We start from the raw sequence: 23,281 nt of genomic DNA on the forward strand, positions 1-23,281 counted from the left end.
AACAATAAAATAAATGAATTTGGCCCATGTAAAAACACGATATTGGGTTAAGAATTTTGTAGGAGAATTCACAATCAACCATGCTGGACAAACCCACTTTGCAGTTGCCTACATAGATTCTAATTCTAAAGAATATTATATACAAATTACGTAAGTTATGTTTTAATTAATGTATGTACTAAACGTTTAATCATTTTATAATTATATATTTTTGTAATTTCCTACCAAGATAAATTCACACCTTCGGCAAGGTATTCTGAAAATCATGAAAAAATTGAACTAAGTTTGACGTTAAAATGAATCGATAAAATACCAACATATCGTGACTTGATAAAAACTGCAGTAGATTATAATTTTAAGAAAACACGTAGCAAGCTCACTAATTATGTTAATAATTTTTAAGCGTTACTGAATATACAACTCTTCGTCAATACTATTTACTTATTTTATGTCAGCTGTGCCACAGAGATTTAATTGAAACATTTTACACCAGCTGGCTTTATTAAATGTTATGTGTTATGTTTATATAAAATTTTCTAATTAATAACTTGTTTCTAACATATTAATTTGTCATTTCTAGAAAATCAAGAAACAGTGTATAAAAATTTTGCAGTAAACAATTTCGGAAACGTAAATCAGTCAGATTGCTCAAGGGTGAAACGCCGTTTAATTTAACAAAGCATCCAGGCGTCTTCAGTATGAAAACCACTTATAAATTTTCGACATGTTGTCGTAGTGGCTTGATATAACATGGACTTATATGTGCATTGCTGTCTCCCAGTGAGAGGTTACAACAGTTAGTGAAAGATAACCCACACGTCAACTGAAATCTGGAATTCTCACTAAATCTTCAAACCCGAGTGTCCGCAAGAAGAACCTGAAGTTCTCCTTGGACCTCTCCAAATGGTAAATCAAAATATTTTATTTGTTTCGTCGATTGTAGGCCTTGTTGTGTATGTATAATTTTATGTTTATTTTAATTAAGATTAGCATGAGTTACAGAAACCATCAATAGTATACAAAATAATAAAACAGTTTAACTATTGGTTTTTATAAAATATTTATAATTTTGATATTTTTAATCGGATACAAAGTACGCTGACACTTATAATAATTAGAATTTCACAAGTTCCCAAAGTGGTTCCATTAGCAAACTGATAACATTCGATCATAAATTTAAATATTTGGTGTTTCATCGAAAGTTATAACCATGTATGTAGACTTGTTATGAGGGTATTAATTTACCTTTTAAGTTAGGGCGAGGCATGGTTTCAGGTTGGAAGCAGTACTGCTTTTATTATTTTAAATTCTTTTAGAATAGTTAGCTTGTAGTTGTGTTAAAATTGAATCTTTTCTGTGTAAGAATAGGGTATATGTGTGATATACTTTAACTTTAATCAAATACAAAATTACCGTAAATTTGGAAAGACTGATTCATAAACTTCAAGCTAATATAAGTAATGAATAAAACGCGTTTCATTCTTTAGCAGAATTATACAAAGATATTTTTAATGTTATTGCAGTCAAGTCAGACAATCATCAACATTGTTCCTTAGAACACGCAATAAAATATGTATAAAAATAAGGGAAAAAGCGCACTGCAAGGAAGTAAATGACGTAGATCTCATAACAACCTAACTCTATAATCACGGAAAATATGTCACGAAGGAAATGTATGTGAGATCTATTAAAATGTTACTTTCAAAATATTGAATGACCAACCTTGTCAGGGATTGGGACTGCCTGTGCTTAAAACAGTTGCCGTGCATTTACCACTGTTACTAGAACCAACAGCAATGGCTGCAGTGAAACTGTTATGCGCACCCAGGTTACAGCATTCCATGGTACTAGGGCCAGTCCTTGGGCAGGTCGTCGCCCTTCTACCATGTAATGCTCCCCTCCCTTATTAGGTTGGTTAATTTAGATATTTAGGTTTCGTCACCTGTGCTGCAATCTATCACATACAATATGCACTTCCCCGACAAGAGAATAATGTAGATTCGTAAATTCTCACTGATACGTATTGAACTTTTCAGTTTTAATAATTTATAACAGCATTTAAGGTATTCAGATGACATATTATAAAATTATTTGTCTAGTCCGAGTAGATTTAGACAAGAAAAGAAAATTTTTGTTATGTAACAAACCGGTTTATATTAAAATGAAATGTATTCTATTCTTGGTCGCAATTTAAGTAATATAAATATAGATCTTACTTCATATGTTCTTCGAGTTAACACATAATTTCCTCACTGCTTCTACCAAATCACTCAAGTGCACAATGAACTGCCTTGATAGGTGTAAATATTATTATAAGTAAGTTTGAATATTAGGATTTGATATGATAAGAATTTTACGTCCCCTGGGTATAAAACGTTAAGACGAATGCTAAACATAGGAGGAACCTTTTAATTAAGATTATGTTCAAAACGATTAACACGACTAAATATCGAAATAATTATGAATTTAGTTTCTATAGAAACTGTGTAACAATGCAAATCATAGATTTATTAACCATATGTAATGTGTCCTCTTATTACATATTCTTAATAATTTACTCAAATAAATAGAAATATTTAGTGTCCATAAACAAAACATTTTAGTCTATTAAATTCTTCCAACAAGTTTTAAAGGATCCACCCAAAGATAAACAGTAGGATGAATCTAATATTACTTTGTTTTGATTAACCCTAGACATGACAAAAGTCCTTTTACTTGCCCGTTTGATGTATTTGCATGTTAGATAACTACCCTGACAAATGCTATGTTAGAACAATATACGCACCCTGAAGCAAGGAGACCAATTATTCAGCACTAACTCCAATAAAAAAGTACAAATTGTTTAAAATGTATTAGAATGCATAATTTTTCCCTTAAAAGACTCCTCCGTTTTATAAATTTTTCAATTAACTTATGTTGATTTACTTTTTAAAAAAATTACTGGTCGTTTAATTTAAGCAGTTTTCCACCAAGATATCGAAACCTATACAAATCAGTTGAAATTATATATATATATATATATATATATATATATATACACATATATATATTTGGTCTGAATAAAAGATGAAATGATCAATTGTTTTTATTATATATTATTTTTTCTAGATTATTTTTCTAAATTCATTCTCTGTTCATGATATTATTTATTTCTCTTTGGTGTTAACCACATGTTCAAAAATTCTTGTTCATTTATTTATGTCAGTTTTTATTTATTTACTTTTGTAAATTTTGTTGCTGTATTGTTATTTTGTATTATACCTTTTTGAAAACGGCAAAAAGCCGAAATATTAAAGGAACTTTGTATCAAGAAGTTTAATAATTGATATAACAGAGCAATTCTGCTTTTATACACTCGAAGTGAATATATATATATATATATATATATATATATATATATATATATATATATATATATATACATAAAATTGTGAAGGGATAGACTTGTCACTCATCGCGAATTTTACGCCGATAATATTGAGGTCACCACAGCCATGTGTATGTAGTAAAAATAAAAATTGTATTTCAAATTTTCTACACTAAGTGTAATAGTAAAACACTATGGACATAACAATTACAGTATTCCTCATACCACATCAACGTTACATATAAACAATTGTGTATTATAAAAATCAAAATATTACAAATCCTAGACAGTCAACACGGGTAAGATACGGAGTAAGGGTAGGTCAATGGGTGCAATCAATGTTTTCTGAAATAACGCTCCTCTTTGGATCTGTTTTATAAAGAATAAATACATTTTTGATAATTAGACATCTCTTTTCAATATTAGCATAAGAATATGAATGTCATAATGGACATGAAATTTGTAATTTACTATGTACTCTATTAAAATGTCATATAATCATGAGCATTCGCTGGAAGAGCAGGATACTAACACTAGCTAAGCTGTCACTACACTTATACATCTGGCATATTTTTAGTGACTATCATAAGATTAGTGAAATTTGAAATAATAATCCTCTCTTCCCGGAGAACCACAGGCCGATCTCCCTCCTGCCTGTGCTCTCCAAGATCGTCTTGGCGAGATTCCCTGAGGAGTTCTTCACGTCTATCAGGACAGAACAATTCGGCTTCCGCACCGGCCACTCCACCACCCTTCAGTTTCGCAGAGTCCTGAACAACATCACCGGAGCTGTAGGAAGGAAGCACCACTAGACTTCGGTCCTGATAGACGTGAGCAAACCCTTCGACAAGGTGTGGCACGAGGGACTGCTCTTCAAGCTGTCATCGTCTCCATTGCCTGGCAGGATTTTCCGGCTGCTCCGCAGCTATCTCCACCTCCGGACCTTCTCCGTCAGCGTTGCCCGATCCACCTCCACGACCCGCCCAGTGACATCTGGTGTGCCACAGGAATCAGTCCTCGGCCCGATCCTGTACCTGTGGTACACAAACGACTTTCCGGTCGCTCCGAGAGTGCAGCTCTCCCTGTACGCGGACAATGCGCTCCTCAACGCCACTTCTGCTAACCTGAGGATGGCTGGGTTCTACATCCAGCGGCAGCTGCCCCTACTGGAGCCCTGGTTGACCAAGTGGAGGATCAAGGTCAACGTTGACAAATGTGAAGCCATAAAATTCACAAGGACAAGGAGACAAGCGGACGGCCGTCACCTATCACTCAACGGCGACGACATACCGTGGAAGACTTCAGTCAAGTACCTGGGGGTACTCCTGGACTCCAAGCTGACCTTCACACCCCACGTCAAGAGGATCTGTGGCCAAGCAAGGAAGGGCTTCGGCAGCATCGGCCCCCTGCTCAACCCCACGAAGCTACCGACCAGGACGAAGGTCCTGCTCTACACGGCTCTGATACGACCAGTGCTCACATATGCGGCCCCAGCATGGTACCACCTCACCTGCAAGACCGCAAGGAGGCAGTTGCTCGCTGTACAGAGCATGTGTCTCCGGCGGGCCATTGGGTCGCCCTGGTTCGTGAGGAACACCGTAGTCAGGGCTTCGTCCAACGTCCTTACCATCAGGAGCTTCGTAGAAGGCCTGACATCGAGCCTTGAGGAAGCTGCAGAGTCCACACCGTGGGATCACATCCGTGAGCTTCGCGCCCAGGAGGTCCCCCAACTGCGTCTTCCCTTGGATGACTGATGACATCGACTACAACTTCGACTGCACCACGACACTTCACCCCACTGACAGGTAGCGAAAGCTACTAGGGCTTTGACCCTCGAGACAAAAGGCAGAAGCCTAACCGGCATATGCCTTGAAAGATGTGGGGGATCCACCCCCCACAGTCACAGCGACTTGGACTTGATATTTTGGTTATAGCTGGTTCTATCTAGATAATTGTACAAAATCTTTCAACTGCCTAATGTGCTGACGAGAGATATATCGATATTACTGTATATAAGTTTGATTTATATTAGGATCTTGACAAGATTAGAGTTTTACGTTACTAGATATAAAATGTTTGTTAAACAATGTGACCTTTTAAAAAAGTATTTCTGAAGTTTAAAACTGTTGGAGATGAGATAGGTCAGGAATCCTTATAAATTTAGTTCCTACAGCAACCTTAGCAAAGTTGTTTATAGATGAATAATTGTCAAATCTTTCGTTGTATTTAATATTGAAATTTTAATATAGCGTCAACGCTTACTTTTTTACATGGAAAGTCAAACTAAAGGTTTCTTAAGATTTTAATATGAAAGTACATCTCATTTTGAATAAATCAGTATTCAATGTAATGGGACAACTATGAAAGTTATCATTTATATGAAGTATATTTGTATCATTATACAGTTACAGAGAAGCAAAAAACATGCCTGATCTTTACAGGATAACCATTGTAACCCCACGTGTCAAACGTAAACGAAATTCTATGAGTAATGCGCAGAATGCAAATATGAACCTTAAATTACGACAAATTCAGGTTTTATTTCTTGTTTCAGTTTTATTGTTTAATTTTTGGTTACCTTAAGATATTAGCGACAGGAAAGTTCTGGTTTGAAGTTTTACATAGGTAAATTTTATACGTCCCACATAAATCTACTTAAAATTAAAATAATGTGCAATGTTTACCTTTTACATCAGACGACGTTTGAGGTTTTGGTAAATATGAGACACAAATCTCATTCCTAGCCCTTTCTATACATTTTATAATGTCGTTGTGAATTATGTGGCGAGACATATTAAAACTAAATTTCGGGATAAATTCTTCTTACACTAGATGACACTTTCTTACTAGCTAGCTTCTTACGAGCTAGAGAGAAAAGATTGTTGCGCGTTCATTAAAAGTTGTTGCTTCCCAGAATTTATTGAGAGAATATAAAATGAGAGATAACATTTAATAAAGTAGTAATAAGTTACTTTTAGGGTATTATATTTACTTAACTAACCCACTTAAGTATAAGAAATACATAAGTAGAATAAAAATAACGTAGGAGATATTAGTTTTTGAACATATTTTGGCGGGATATGGAAGTATGTTTTGCACGGGCGAAAACTTTTCGTTTCGCTTCACGGAACGTAACGTCACACTCGTTCGCTATTTAACCGCTAATGGCGGGATAACTCGGCATTGTTGTTAGGGCACTCGTTGCTCCGTTCAGTAGCTATCCAGGCGTGCTAGTGAGAGGCTGCTGTCTCTCCTTGTGGAAGTGACTAATTCATTTTGCAAGCTATGGAGGTTTTTTTTGCACGGGGGTGTTTCGCATCACTCATGTTTATGTGCTTTCGAAGCAGAATAACAACTTTAATGAGACGTAAATAAACCGTTATGTAAACATCTGATGTAAAGTAACAAAAGTTAACGTAAGCGAAAAATCTCTTAGGACAGCTTGAAATTGAAATATTAACCACAATAAGTCAGAACTTAAAAGTTTGACTGACAACTCTATCCAACGTCCTCCAAAGTTAAGTGAATTGTATAAAGTATAAACTACAAGTACTCTCTGGCGTGTCGGAAAGTGTACTTGCAGTGCACAAAGAGTAAACCAAGACTGGAACTGTGAGCTGCTCATCTCTTAGCATCTTATAGTTGGTTGGTTACTGCAGTGACAAACTGGCTACGGATTTACCATTGATTCTATGTCCATGTGGTATGAGTCTACTATAACCCTTTCTCGGTTAGAAAATTATCCTGATCTCCTAAATACTTAAGTGGCAGGAACTGGAACTCATCTCAGCGCAGTGTTATCCACCGGTATCTGCAGTGGACCTTTCCTCTCCCTCTTAGCTTCCTAGATAGTGTGACATAATGTCTTTAATTTAACTGTAAATTATGCTGCCTCCTCCCTAGGAACAATGATTTTTTGTATGATATTTCTAATATACCCCATCAGGAAATATGAAGTAGCGTAACTTTTAAAATCCTTTTGTTATTTTAAAATATCAATAAATATCATTAAACGTAAAAAACCGAATATCCAAACATTTCCAATAGCATCCTATGTTACAAAGTATAATATTCAAGAATTCAATGAAATGCAAAACTTTTTTTATTTTAATTTGTTTCATATCTCATGAGCGATAAAAAAAATATTTTAATACGTTATATATTATTACAGATAATCCCATACTACATATTGAAAACAACGCTATTGACTTTAACCATTTCTCCAGCCCTACCAAGCCTTTATAAAGCTGATATGTACAAAGTTTGGTATTCGTGTACTGTGATGTAGCCTGAGAGAATTCAAAATCGATATACTTAAAAGTGAAGGAATCTTGAGACCATACTTCCTTTGTTAAGAACACTTGAGAAAGACAATTTTCTGACTAAGCATTATTGATATATCTTGCCTTCTTATGTCGTTAAAAATTTCACAATCGTAAGCTCAGTATTCAGGAAGTACTGCCATAAACCGGAGAAACACTATTTACCAGTTGTAAATATTATTTATTTTTAATAGTATTACATTAGGTATATTTTGTAGACACATATGTATTCAAATTAAATGGGCATATGCAATATACCATAAGCTAATAAGTACCGTATTTGTAATCAGATCCAGACTGAACTTTGTTCAAAGAAATTAGCACTTAGATTGGGTTAGTTTTTAAACAATGCCTTTATTTAAATAATGTAAAATGGAGGGAATTATATTCTACACAAAACAATTTCATAAAATGATTCTCTAATACGTACCTTTTTATGTTCCGCGATCTCTTCACATTTCTAAAAATAAATTACATAGGCTAAAGCATAAGACCACGACATTTTGTGAGGGTAAGATTAGGCCTAAACTTTTGGTATGAAATTTTGTTGTAAATTTGCAATTATATATAGATTTTAGAATTATATATATAGCGGTTTTTTATGAAATATATTTAAATTAATCAATGAATATCTATTTTTTTTTAAATATATGTATTAATAATAAAAGAGATTTACCATTTAGAAATAAATTAAGAAATAAATTTCTGCAATATGGATAATGCTTATGGATTTTGTAAGTCTCTTAAATTAAATAACTGCCATAGAAATTTTAATGCAACATAAAATTGTGCTATTGAAATATCAGGTGCTGAACACGTTAAAACTGTAGTCCAAAAACATAATTTGGAAACTGTACAAATATACCAATTGAACCTAATTGTGTTCAAACTACATTTTTATTATATGAATTTTAAATTTTTATTTCACAATATTAAAATGATTGATAGATCGACTTAGAATACAAATCATTATTAGAATTATATACAATGTATTTGTTATTGAATAGAAACAAGTGTTATTTTGTTATATTTTATGGTATCAAGAATTTTCCTTCAATACGACAGATCTAAGCAGTGTGCAAGGAAATGCATAATTTCTATTGCTATCTAACTTTCTGGATCTCTATAAGTTATAGTAAAAAGATTGCAAACTCGCACACACACACACACTATGATTGCGAGACAGAAACTAACACACTTGTTACGAGCTCTAATTTGGAGCTCAACAGAACCCTAAGATAGAAATTACAAAAACCTCTAAACTGAATCATTATAATACTTTCTTCTGTACTAAGATAATAGTGAATGAACATAAGCCATCCAAACGGGTTATTATCTTAAAAATAAAGTATAAAATATTTTACTATTTATTTACTGTTATGAATACACTTAAAGTACAATAAAATTAACAAATTTGTTACTATTGTTATAAGTAATTTTAACTATTTAAGGTTATGACCTATTCTTATAAACATAAAAAATATATAAGTGTGCCATTCTGAAACAACAATTGTAGCCAAATTCATTATGATGTTTAAGTAGAACAATACATTACCTAGTGTATGTGTAGTGTGTGTATTAGTGTAAGTGGGGCGACTTCCTGCCGCACTGGCCGCATCACCCTGTAACAATCAGAAAATACAGCATATAATAATGCATCATGGTAAAACATGCACTTGCTATTTTTTATGCACAGGCTATAACCAATATAATTACAGAAATATACCTTAATTAAATAAGTATCATTAAAAATTAAGTATAATCATGGAACAAATATGTAAACTTAAGTATAATATAAGCAGATATATTTATTATACCTTAATGTGTTGTGTAGTGAAGGATTACTTGTTCTAGTTCAATGTAGTTCTACACGCACGCACACTCTCACACTTTCATTTATACAAAACATTCATACTTTGCGTGTTTTGCAACACACATGGATTAGTGCTAAATGTTAGTGTCACAGAGAGGACGCCAAGCCAACGCAGGACCGAGGTCACCTGAAAATAATCAGAACAAAACTCTCGAATCACAAAAATGACACAAATGAGTTGGCTGTTTGATTTCTAGTAACTTATAATAAAATGTTTACAGTCTAGATATTTGACTACAACTGCAGTTTCAGAATGGCATTAAATTTACACCTGAAACATCCCAAATACTCACGGTACTGGGTCTTCTCGCATTGAGTTTAAGTAATATTGCTACATGAAACATAATTACAAGGAAGTAATAAGAACAGAATAAGCATTTGCTCATAAAGCTGTATGCTTGCAAAAGATGCATAAAGATATATAGAATAAAAATTGGTCGCAAAGGAAATATATATGTGATCTATTAATATGTTACTAAAAATATTTAATTACCAACCTTGGCAGGGATTGGAACTGCCTGTGCTTAAAACAGTAGCCGTGTATTCGCCACTGTTACTAGCACCAACAGCAATGGCTGCAGTGAAACTGTTATGCGCACCCAGGTAAAGAGCATTCCATGGTACTAGGGCCAGTCCTTGGGCAGGTCGTCACGCTTCTACCATGTAATACTCGCCTCCCTTATTAGGTTGGATAGTTGGGATATTTCAGTTTACGTCACGTGTGCTGAAATCTACCGCAGAAAATATGCACTTACTCGACAAGAGAATAATATAGATCCGTAAATTGTTACACGTATTTAATTTTACAGCATAAATACCTGATAAGTGTTTCAGAATATGATTAAAAATTTATTATTGAAGTCCTAGTAGATTTAAAAAAGAAAAGAATTTTTTTATTTTAAAACTTGGTTGATATAAAAAGTAAATTTATTCTATTCTCGGTTGCGATTTAAATAATATAAATAAACAGGTTACGTCGTTATGTTTTTCAATTTTATACCTTCCGCCACCTCTCTCGCCAATCTTTCAAGTGCACTATGTGCTGACTTGAGAGACGTATTAATATTATAAGTGTAGATAAGTTAGATTTAAAATTAGGGTCTTGATAAAATAAGAAAACCACGTTTAACATACATAAAACTTTAAGACACTAACCATTGTACTAACCTTTTTAATAAAGATTAAGTTCACAACGGATATCACGATTAAATATTGAAATTATTATTAATTTAGTTTCTTTGGAAACTTTCTAACAATGAAATTCATAGATCATCATGGCGTATTTCCTTATATTAACCTAAATAATGTTCTCCAATAGTTAGACATATGTAGCGTCTATAAATAAGAAATTGTATATTAAATACTTCTAAAAACTCTGAAACTCCTTTAAATTATCAGAGATTATGTAGGATCCATCTAATATTACAATATTTTCATTAATCGTAGACGTTATAATTACTTCGCACTTGCTTTTTATTGCGTTTGCATGTCAGATAAATACCCTGGCAAATGTTAGAAAACTATTCGCAACCTGAAGCAATATGTATATGCCTTCTTATATAATAGTTATCAATGTCATATTATCAATCTGAGTTTCCTGGATGACCAGGAATAAATTGATTGTCAATCACACTATTTAGTAGACCAAAAACGGGACAGAATCGAAAGGGTTAAAAATATCATATAATAATCTGTACTTAGACATAACCTAGCTTGTTATTAGTAATACCGACTTGAAAAAACTTATGATACTTATATCACTGTCAGACAACTAAATAAGAGACAAACTTGTCACTTTATAGGTTTGTATATATTAAAAATATATTTACTTATCTGACGGTCGGTTTTAAGTGTAAAGCTAAAGAAATATGATTTGAGAAAAAAACTTTTACTTCATAATTTTGACTCTTTTGAAACTCTCCCATGTTAATCTCCAGCAAACTCTCAGAACTAGTGATATTTTTTTTCTAAGATAACCTTCCCTATACATTTCAATAACAAGGCTGTGTACTTGATTTATAAAAAAATGGTTCTGGGCTACTGGAGGTGTATAACTTAAAACAATAAACAAGAGAATAAATAATTTTAAAGTAATTGTAATTTTACAAAAGTTTGGACAAGTTTCTGCCAGCAAAAAGAATCGTGGAGCCAATTTAATAACTAAATACGTGTTTTAATACATCTGTAAACTCGCAACGTTTTTATTTTCCTTTGTGTGTGTTTACGTTACTATTCACAATTTGGTTGTCAAAAATGTTAAAATTAATTACTTCTGAGGAAATACATATTAATTTTGAAGTGTAAATTATGTAAAAAAAGCGTGTTTAACTTTATTGAAATGTGTTTCATAATCTTTATTGAGTGATTAGTTCCGATTTTAATTTATGAAATTATTTAATCGACCGTATTACCCCATCGGTAGTGATAATAACGGAGAAGTATGTGGCGTAGTGGCCGGAGTCCATACAGTAATTACATACAGCTAAATATACTGTAAAATAAGTAGGTAAGAGTACTTCTGATGTCCTACATAATAAGTCCAATTCATCAGTTGCTACAATCTAAACTCAAGGCTTAATTGTTTAACATGCACATTTAGACAGCATCTACAGCAATAAATACAAAATCTACGTGAGTTATATTTAATGAAAAATGTGATGTTTTGACTCATCCATTTCAAGAATATTGCAGTCAAATTCACAAGCTCAGCCGTGGTGTTGGGGTCACAGGTCGGAAGACGACTGACTGTTAAATATGCTAACTTTGTCTCTATCAAAATGAGTTAAAATGACTCAGAATGCACTGAAAATTATTTCAAAAGTATTAAGTTTTAAATTGTGTTTTCATGGTAACGAGGAATAATTATTGTTAGTAAAGAAATAAAATAATAGTATGGCTTAAGTTACAGTTATATAAATTCTCAGGAGGAGAGATAATACAGATCTTTACACCAGGATGTTAAATAATTCTATGGAGTGTAAAAATAAAAATATTACTTACCTATTCTTGGGCCATCAAGAAATAAAACAAAAGCCTGTTTATGTTTTCGAAATGCTTTGCCCATAATCTGAGCAAATATGCTGTGTTCCTTAAAAGTATGTTAAGGAAATAAGCAGGTTTGCACTAAAACAAATTCTGAATGTATGTTAGAAAAAGGTACTTTGAATAAAAAGAGAATTGAAACATGCTTTCAAAATATTTTGGTTAAATAGGTAAAATAACAAAATACAAATATAGTTTTAATCGACAAGAGGAAAAAAATATTATATAATATTATTGACCATTCCCATTTCAACCTGTACTAAAATATAAAAAAATATTTCTGAGGCAGGTTGTGTGTTTATACTAAGCAAATTGGCTCCTGACTCTTGGAGTAAACTGTTTTTTATTTAGTGCTAGGTTTTCTTTCCGTAAGTTCTAATTATTGGAAATTGGGTATATGAATTATATGTAACGCCAAATTCTTTCATTTAGTAACTATAATGTTTTTGTTCTACAATTTGATACCTAAAATGGATTAAAGACTATTACTTTAAATGTAGTATGTAAGTTTATTGTAAACTTGATTATTACACGACGCCTGCAATTTTTTTATTTATTTCAAAAGTAATCTAACAAGCTACTCCTTTATTAACTTTGTTGTACTGTAATACGATTGTTATTTTTTGTCTTTATCTTTTGAAATTTAATTTAAATTGTATATTTGTGTTAATAGATTTGTAATCACAATCACATAAATTAAATAATTAATCATATAATTTGTGTATACATGTAATAACGTTGTTTGCAATAGGTATTACATTTGTGTTAATCTTCTCTGATGATAAGAAAAATTTGTTGGGAAATACATGTTAGAAATCTATCTTCACCCTGAAGGAAGAAACGCAACTGAAAAACACTTACTCCAACAAGAACCATTTTTCTACGTTCTATTTTCCTAGATTCTAAGGTTCTTAGTTCTCTTTTATTTTAATCTTATTATTTTGCCGTAAAAGAGTGCCTAACTTATTGGATTTTCTATTGTTGATAGCTTTTGTAAGACATGTATTAGTCATTACAATTAATGTTTTACAAAAATTATATTAAATATCGTTGTTTATTCAATTAAATTTATGGACATAAAAATGTATCTAAATTAAATTTTTTCTAAACTTCCTTTACCTTGTTTATTGTAAATATTTTGTAAATAGTTTCTAGCTGTTTTGTTTTTTAATAAAAAAAAAGTTAAGCCTATGTAAGTATATAATTAAAATAGAGCAAACATTTTTGACTAGTAATGTTTCTTAGTTTTTTAAAATAACAAATTGTTTCATGAAACATTAAAACTCAAATTTTGTAAATCCTAGTAAATATGAAAGAACATCTCTTTGATTATGAAATTTTAATGCAATATTATAGATATATTAGGAAAGATAATTAGATAATATTATAGATAATATGAGTATTTCTCCAAAGTACATTAAGCTCATTCATATTATTCAGCTAAAGGAGAAGCAATGATATGCCTGCTACTGTGGGGAATAACACAAACAATTCTAAAGTAAAGTAAAGTAAAGTAAAAGTAAAGTAAAGAATGTCTTATTTTACCAGGCGAAGTTAGGGCTAATTCTATTATGAATTTCAAATTATGACAAATACTGTTTTATTTGCTGTTTAAGATATAGTTATTAAACTTTTACCTAATAAAAAAATATATATATATATATTTCTCAATGTATTTGTTTTTACTTTTACTCAGGAAATGTTTTAAACAATCAACATATATTTCACTCGAATGTAATATGACGTAAAACGTTCTCTTTTCGATCCTGTAGGAACTAGATAACGGAAGTTCCTAATCAAGAACAGCTAATAACAGGTAGAAGTAATAGAACCATCCAGATGCGAGGTTACACACCTAGAATTAAAAAAAAACACCATGAGCTATTCAATATCGACCGTTAAAGTGGCGATGGTGAGTGGTGCGTACTTAGTGCTCTTACAGCGATTTCATTATTGTAGAACTGTTTGACGGTCGGTTTTAAGTAGATAAAGCTACCTGGTTCTGCTCTTATACAGTGCAAATTGGTTTTACAAAATAATAAAACAACTGAACTATTAGTTTGTATAAAAAATTTAAAATCGGATAAACATTAGAACGAAACTAATAAAAATTAGTATTTCACAAGTTCCCAACGTGGATTCACTAGGAATCTAAAAAAAGCGATCATACATTTCAAATTTTTGGTATTTCATGTATACTGTCAAACATGTGTATATAATTGGAGATATGGTATGCATTTACCTATTAAGTTAGGGCAAGGCAAGGTTTCAGGTTATAATTGGGACTGCTTTTATCATATTAGAACCATTTAGATTAATTCCCATGTAGTTTGGTTGAACATTTTATAGAGCTTTTTTGAGTGAGAACAGGCTATATGCGTAATTTACTTTAACAAGAAATATGCCTAACCATCAAAACCTCATACAAAATCACCCTAAAGTTGGTTTTTCTTTTTAATCTATAAAATTTTACAATAATCATATTGCGATTTGTATCGATGTTATATAATGTAGTTAAAGAATTGAATTGCTTGGTTTTTAATATATAAATAGTAATACAAACTATTGATAAATAGTAATAGTGCTGTATTTGTTTATTTTCTTAAGGGTAACTTAAACCATGACTTATATGACGTGATTTAAATAGAGAAGAATGCTTTTAGCATATATAAAATATACAAATATAATTCTACTTAGGGCACGCTAGTACATGATGGGTGCATTTAACAAACAAATATTCCTGGGCCATTAAAACACAATTCAACATACCGAAATTTAAAGAAATAAATAGTAAAATTAAATAGGACTTATTAGTTTTTCTTTGATGTAGAGTTGTAATTTAATTTAAACACAGTAAATAGTTAATAAAAAAGTATTGACCAAGCCAAGCGACATACTAATCCGCCCCTGTCGGGATTATTTACAAAAACTGTACTACTTGTTGGAATAAATTGTGAACTAGAATAAGCAATCGTGTAATGGGTCAATCCAAGCAATGTGCGTACTCTACCTTGTTGGGATTTTATAACAAACTATACTTTTAGTAAATCGTATAGTTTGTTCTTGTGCTTATCTCGTAACACTTTGTGATTAGTAAAAATTCCAAAAACCCTACATAAAAAATGTCATGAAGGAAATTGTCTGTAAGATATATTCAAAAGTTTCTTTAAAGGTCTTCAATAAAAACCTTGACAGGGATTGGGACTGCCTGTGCTTAAAACAGTTGCCGTGCATTTACCACAGTTACTATAACCAACAGCAATGGCTACAGTGACACTGTTATGCGAACCCAGGTTAGAGCATTACATGATACTAGGGCCAGTCCTTGGGCAGATCGTCAACCTTCTACCATGTAATTACTCCCCTCCGTTACTAGGTTGGATAGTTGGGATATTTCGGTTTACGTCACATGTACTGTTATCTACCGGAGAGAGTACGAATCTAAATGACTAGAAATTAATTTAAATTCGTAAATTATCAACGTTACCTAGTGAACTTTATAGAATAAATACCTTATAACAGCGTTTTTGGTTCTCAAATTACGTAAAGTTTAATAATAAATGCAGTCCGAGAAAACTTAGACTAGAAAGAGTATTTTTATAAGACGAGTCTATCGGGAAAAAAGGCATTTGAATCTTCGTTGAAATTTAAAAAAATATAAATAAATAACCTACTTTATATGTTTTTGGACTGTAGTGTTACAAACTGTACCAAGTCTTCAGAGATATATTATTCTTATCATAGGTTATTTTTAAGTTACATTAGGATCTTGATAAGATAAGAATTCCACGTTTACCTAATATACAACAATAAGACCAGTAAAACTATAACATAAATTTGAACTTTATGCACCGGATGAAGGCGTCATTATAAAATTTGTTTCAAGAACCTGTAATAATGTAATGCATAGATAACTTAATGCTATGGAATCCCTCTTTGTATTAAATACCATACAGTAATTTTCTTCGAAAGTTGATTAAATTTATTGACAGAACAGCTTTTATTGCTATATAGTCTTCCTTATATTAAGATGTTGTTTTGAAACATTCAAGATTATCATTCAAAGCCTGAAGCAAGTTTTGCTGGAAATTTGGAGGTTTGTTGAAGGTTATAGACACAAGTTTCTTTGGACACACACACACACACACACACGCGCGCGCGCGCACGCGCGTACATATATAATTTATTCTAAAAGTAGTGCCTTATATTTCGAACATGTTCTAATGGTTAATATTTTCTATTTAAGACATTTATTGTAAGTTTCAATCAATTTAAGTTGTGAAAATTATATTTTTTCCAGCCTCATGTTTTTCATTGTTGAAATTTGTTCATACTTTTTGATTTAATGCAATTTTTGCTGTTTTTCTACTGTTTTGATTTCTAGTTTCGCCTATGTTTATACATAATGAATGGTATTAAAATATTTATGAAAATATTTATATTTAACGTTTATCATTATATCAAATAAAAACTTAAACTATAGATTTCTAAATGTTTGTAAAAATGATAAAACAATTTATTGATATGAAATGGGATAGGGTTAACACAAAAGCTTTTATTTTTATGAATTTTGATGATACAAATATATAGCTTATATAGAAGCACTAATAGGCTTTATACTTTGAGAATAACCATTGTAACCATTTGCGTAAAACCAATTGTGGCAAATAAAGTGATTTATTTGTTGCTTTAGTTACATTGTTAAATTTTTAGTAACCTAACTCGTAAAACCAAACTTGGAGGGGACAAAAATCACGCTGAAGAAAAGCGACAGAAGACACATATATTCTGCTCACGTGGTTATGAGATTTATTGATCCTTCATAATACCTAAATATGATGGATGGCTCGAATAAAATTGTCTTAAATAAAAACCTTGACAGGGATTGGGACTGCCTGTGCTTAAAACAGTTGCCGTGCATTCACCACTGTCACTTGCACCAACGGCAATGGTGCAGTGACACTGTTATGCGCACCCAGGTTCGAGCATTCCATGGTACTAGGGCCAGTCCTTGGGCAGGTCGTCACCCTTCTACCATGTAATACTCCCCTCCCTTATTAGGTTGGTTAATAGAGATATGTAGGTTACGTCACGTGTGCTGCCATCTACCGCATACAATATGCACTTCATCGACAAGAGAATAATATAGATCCATAGATTCTCACTAAACGTATTGATCTTTACAGCATAAATACTTGATAAAAGCGTTAAATGATTTCAGACTACATAATTTTTAATTATTATTGAAGTCCTAATAGAATAGGACAAGAAAAAAATATTTTATTTAATACACCGGTCGATAAGGAAATATATTCTATTCTCGGTTGCAATTTAAGTAATATAAATATAGAGGTTAATCCATATTTTGTTCAATGTTTTCTAGAAATACACTCATAATTGCACCCAATCTTTCAAGTGCACAATGTGCTGACTTGAAAGATGTGTCAATATTATTAAAGATAAGTTTGATTTAATATTATTAGGATCTGACAGGATAAGACTTCTACGTTCACCGCATATAAAACTTAAAGACCAATGCTAAACATAGGACTTACCTTTTCATAAAAATTAAGTTCACAACGGTTAAAAATTAATAAATATTGATAACGTTATAATTTAGTTTCTATAGAAAGTTTCTAACAATGGAATTCATACATTTACTAACCTCATGGAATCCTTCTTTTTATTACATATTCTTATTAATATCCTCGGTTAATAATTTATATAATCCTGTTCTCACTGATGTTTTATTGGAAGTCCACAGGTAGCGGACACAGGTACTACCTTTACCAACACCCTGGAAGTCTTTATGGAGAAACAAACTGAGGCAATACATTGATGACGTCAATGAAGACACAACGAGAAACGATTTGCGGTCGAATATTTATTTAGATTCCAGCAGTGGAAAACGAAATTGTGTGTGCTGATATCACAGGAGATTTGAAATCTTAACCAGTAAATGCACGTAACCCTGTCAGCTCGTCATCAGAGTCTCGGGAGTCAAGTCGTGGATCACTATTAATTAGCCGCTAGTTTTCTCGCACTTATGTAATTACACCATTATTTTTTTTGTATATTTACATTTTATAATATAGATCCAAATAAGAAAGCACTAACATTAATTAATTAAACATAAACATCTAGTCTAGCTCTTACATCATTGTCTAGTTAAATCAGATAGTACAGTTACAACGCAGGCTTACCTATGCGTGTTCATATAAATCTTATAAATGACACAATCTATCTGAGTTTATTGGTTGAACTGGTAAAACCAGGATAGGGATACAAAATATCAAGCTGGGATCTTTCCTTAAAAGTTTTCCAGGATCTGTTATCTTTATCTTTATCTTTTTACATTTAGCTAACATTTTAATCACTGTCAGGCAATTAAAAGGGAGACATAATAGTTTGTTAAAATGTCTAAATATAATTTATAATATATTTACTTGTCTAGGGGTCAGTTTTAGTGTGTGAAGCTTAAGAAATATAACTCAGGTATAAAAACAGATTAATTGTTTAATATTTTCAACCCTATTGATACTTTTCAATGTTGAATACCACTACAACTCCCAAAACTGACGATTATTGTTTTCTAAGGTGAACTTTTCCATAAATTTCAAGAACCAAGTTAAGTATATGAACTATAACAATTGGCTCTGGATTACTGGACGTACACCACTTAAAAAATAAACAAGTGAAGACTTACATTTCAAAATAATATCATAATGGGAAATTTTAGGACAGGTTCTGGCAAACAAACAATGGTGGCGAAAATTTAGCAATTAAATAAGTTTAATATTACGTTACAACTCGCAACGTTTTTCTCTTCCTTTGTATGTGTCTACGTTGCTATAAACTCTTTCGTTTAGTCTAAAAAGTCAAAATTAAGAATTTCTGAGGATATACACATTGTAGATTCACATGCGGCTGTATAAGTATTTAGATTTTGATTGTGAACAATGCAAAACAATCGCGTGTATAACATCATTGAAGAGTGATAAGTTGTGTTTTTAATTTATGCAAATATTTAATCTACTGTACTGCCTCAGCGGTAGTGATAATAATACACTTGTATGTGAAGTAGTGGCTTGTGTCCATGCAGTAATTAAATACAGCTAAATATACAGAAAAATAAGTAGGTTATAGTACTGTTCTACGGGTATAATGTAAAGTTATGAGTTGATACAATCTAAACTCAAGGGTTAATTGCTTAACACCAATATTTACACAACATATACAGCCATACATACAAGACAACATCTACATTGTATTTAATGAAAAATGTAGTTTTGACTTATCCATTTGAAGAATTTTTCCATCAAAGCGACAGAGACTCATCCGTGTATTGGTCACATGTCCGAAGAAGACTGAACATTAACGCTGCTAACGTTGTTCGTACCAACTTGATGCAAAATTATTCACGATCCCCATGTACTAAAAGATTTTTCAAACGTATTAGGTTTTTAAATGTGTTTTCATGGTAACGAGGAATAATTGTTGTTTGTTAAGAAGTAAACTATTCGTATGTCTTATTATAAACATTATTGTAAAGGGCAATAAGAATATAACTTTACACTAGGGTGTTAAATGTTTCAGGCCCATTTACAGAATCCTATTGATTGTAATACATCACTTACCGATACTTGGGCTTTCAAGAAAATACAACAAATATACGTGATTGTTGTGTAAGTGTTTTGCACATAATATTTGGAAATAAGCCATTTTCCCTTTATTATATATATATATATATATATATATATATATATATATATATATATGTGTGTGTGTGTGTGTGTGTGTGTGTGTGTGTGTGTGTGTGTGTGTGTGTGTGTGTGTGTGTGTGTGTGTGTGTGTGTGTGCGCGCGCGCGCGTCTGTTGTGGAAATAAGCAAATTTACATAAAAAAACATTCGGAATATATGTTTTGGGCAGTTTAACCCAATGTATAGGATAGTTAAAAACAGGTTTAATTCAAGGTACTATCAGGTACCTTGAATTAAAGACGAATTCAAACATGGTTTTGAAAGAAGATTTTTTTATTTTGCATAGGTTAAATAACAAATTACAAATATAGTTTAGTCCGAACTAAAAAAAATGTATTTTCATATTTTTGACCATATCCATTTAAACTGCACCAACATAGTAAGTCTATCGAATTATTTCTTTCATACTAAAATCTCAGACAGGTTGTGTGGTTATACTAAACAAATAGGCTCCCGTATCCTGGTATAATACGTTTTTTTTTGTAGTTTAGGGTTTTCCTTTCATAAGTATTGGAATTCAGGTAATGAATTATGTGTAACATATCACTTGTTGATTATATTGTTTTTGTTGTTGACCTACACAAATAAAATTGACTAAATACTTGTACTTTAAATGTTATCTGTTAGTTGCTTTTTTAATTTATCATTACAAATCGACTGCAATTTTGTTATTTATTTTAAAATAAATCTGTAAGTTTCTTATTAAGTTTATCTTTAGACAAAGACTGCAATTTTGTTAATTATTTTAAAGTAATCCAGTAAGGTACTCTTCTATTAACTTTAGTGTACTAAAATATGAATTATTGAATTAACTTCGTTTGTTTAACTTAATATCTAGTTTATAAAATTTGTCTGTTTTTAAATATGGATAATTGAAATTACACAAATTATGAATAAATATACTAACGTTATTTCCAATAAGTATTGAAAACTTATTGAAAAAAATTACAATTGATTATTTAAAGAGATTCTTAAAATAAATTGTTATATGTTATACTCCTGTGTTACAGGTCGAGATGGAACGGGCCTTATAGACTATAGCAGATGTCACAAATAACTAATTCTTTTCTTGAGATACAAAAGGCGTCTTATTGTAATAACAGTTTCTGCTGACTTGAATTCTATGTGGATACAACAAATATAACAAACCTTAAATTACTACTATATGAATTTAATATGCATTCATGATCTATAATTTTTTAAAGTTTTACATGATGAAATACTTGATTTTACTGTAACATAGGATTTTTTATCCTTACTTTATACATTTTCTTGTGGTAAACAGTTATGTCGGAAAATCTTTAATGGATTGATAATATTAATCTTTTAACGTCAAGTTAAACCAGATAAAATGAAATTAATTATAAACAGGCGACCATGATAGAAATCTGATATCATTAGAGATAACACAGCTCCTGACTGTCGCTTTCATAAGTACTCTATATTTTTTATCTGTAAATTTCTCTTTGATATAATCATATGCCTTTAATATATTCATATATGTATGGTGACAGGATAGGTTACATCGAGGGAATCACTTAACTTTGTGACTTTATAAATTAGTATGACCTCTCCGATATGCAATAAGGAATTAAATATATAAAAAAACTATATATGATATAACATATTTTATGGTTCTTTGTGGATAGTACAGAGTTTCTAAGACTAATAATCACGTTTAAAGGCCTACTGTCAAACAATTCGATTTACGTGTATGATTTAAGATGACATGTTTCGAAGGCTTACTATACTTTCATCGTCATATCTGTAGTATGTGCCGTGGTGGAGGGTGGATTTGCCATAAAGTTAACATAACATAACACATAAACAAGCAGATAAGACAATAAAATATAAATCATAAATACAACACTATAAACGATCGTGAGCAATAGTCCATGTATGCTGCGAAGAGGCGGTGGAAGCTGGGTGATTATAGGAGACTCTCGGGAGTGTTACTTGTAAAAATAAAATTTATACCTACCTACTTAGATTTTGAGATAGATTACTACTCCACACCCAAAAGTATAATTAATAGTTACAAAAACAGTTACTAATATTTGGTATTGCATAAAACTTACTTCTATCAATGTGTACTCAGATTTCAATACGCAAGATACATAAATATTAAGTTATCTCAAGATGTTCTGCCTTAAACCAAGAGAAAACTAAATACAAATTGTCAAGTTTCTATGATCGTTCTATCAACATATATCGCACAGACGGGCAGAGAGGTAGGAATACGGACCGCTATCTGACTCCAAAATATAGGACCAAGTTGTACCAAGTTTCAATCCTCATTTGTATTGAGAGTTATTGGACAGAAGACCGACTGCAATACGTTATCAATAAAAACCTGTCTGTTCCTTAACCATTCACATGTTAGAAAGATAATTACATACTGCTGCTCAATATCGTTGTACATGTAAAAGCTTACATATACTAAAAACTGACTATAACTATACTAGGCAATTACATCCATAAGAGCTAGTAGAAAATGTCTAAATTACACTCCCCTGTAATCAAACTGTTTTAGAAGAAATACGATTATCTGAGGAGTAATTGCGCTACTAGAGTCAGTTGCGAAGTACCGTATCGTTTATTATATTTATTAGTAAATAGATAAGTGTGTAAAGAAATACTGGACTGTATTTGGTTCCCAAGAACCAATACAATCTCATGTACATCGGTGTACACTTCTAGATCACATTGTAAAACGATAAGAAGGATTGCTACTGTAGCACTAATAGTGGTGATCTGCTTTATCATTTAGTGGATCTCAGCATTAGCAGTGTTACACCAGATGAACCAAAAGCATTCGAAATTAAAAGAATGAATAATAATTCATGGTTTGTAAAACAAAACAAAACTGCAATTTATATTAAAAGAATTATATATTTTCTGTTGAAAAAGTGTAT

General features: G+C 31.6%; 1 long non-coding RNA gene across 2 annotated transcripts; it reads left to right on the forward strand.

The window, feature by feature from the left end:
- The first annotated feature begins 514 nt into the window (after positions 1-514).
- On the forward strand, positions 515-21,541 carry LOC124363906. Of its 2 annotated transcripts, XR_006922566.1 has the most exons (4): positions 515-906; positions 18,362-18,652; positions 20,201-20,289; positions 21,377-21,541. It is a non-coding gene; the product is annotated as an uncharacterized LOC124363906 (long non-coding RNA). The 2 variants fall into 2 exon arrangements; XR_006922565.1 differs by lacking the exon at positions 20,201-20,289.
- The last annotated feature ends 1,740 nt before the right edge of the window (positions 21,542-23,281 follow it).

This window comes from Homalodisca vitripennis, chromosome 5, assembly GCF_021130785.1.
Source record: "Homalodisca vitripennis isolate AUS2020 chromosome 5, UT_GWSS_2.1, whole genome shotgun sequence".
NCBI lineage: Eukaryota > Metazoa > Arthropoda > Insecta > Hemiptera > Cicadellidae > Homalodisca > Homalodisca vitripennis.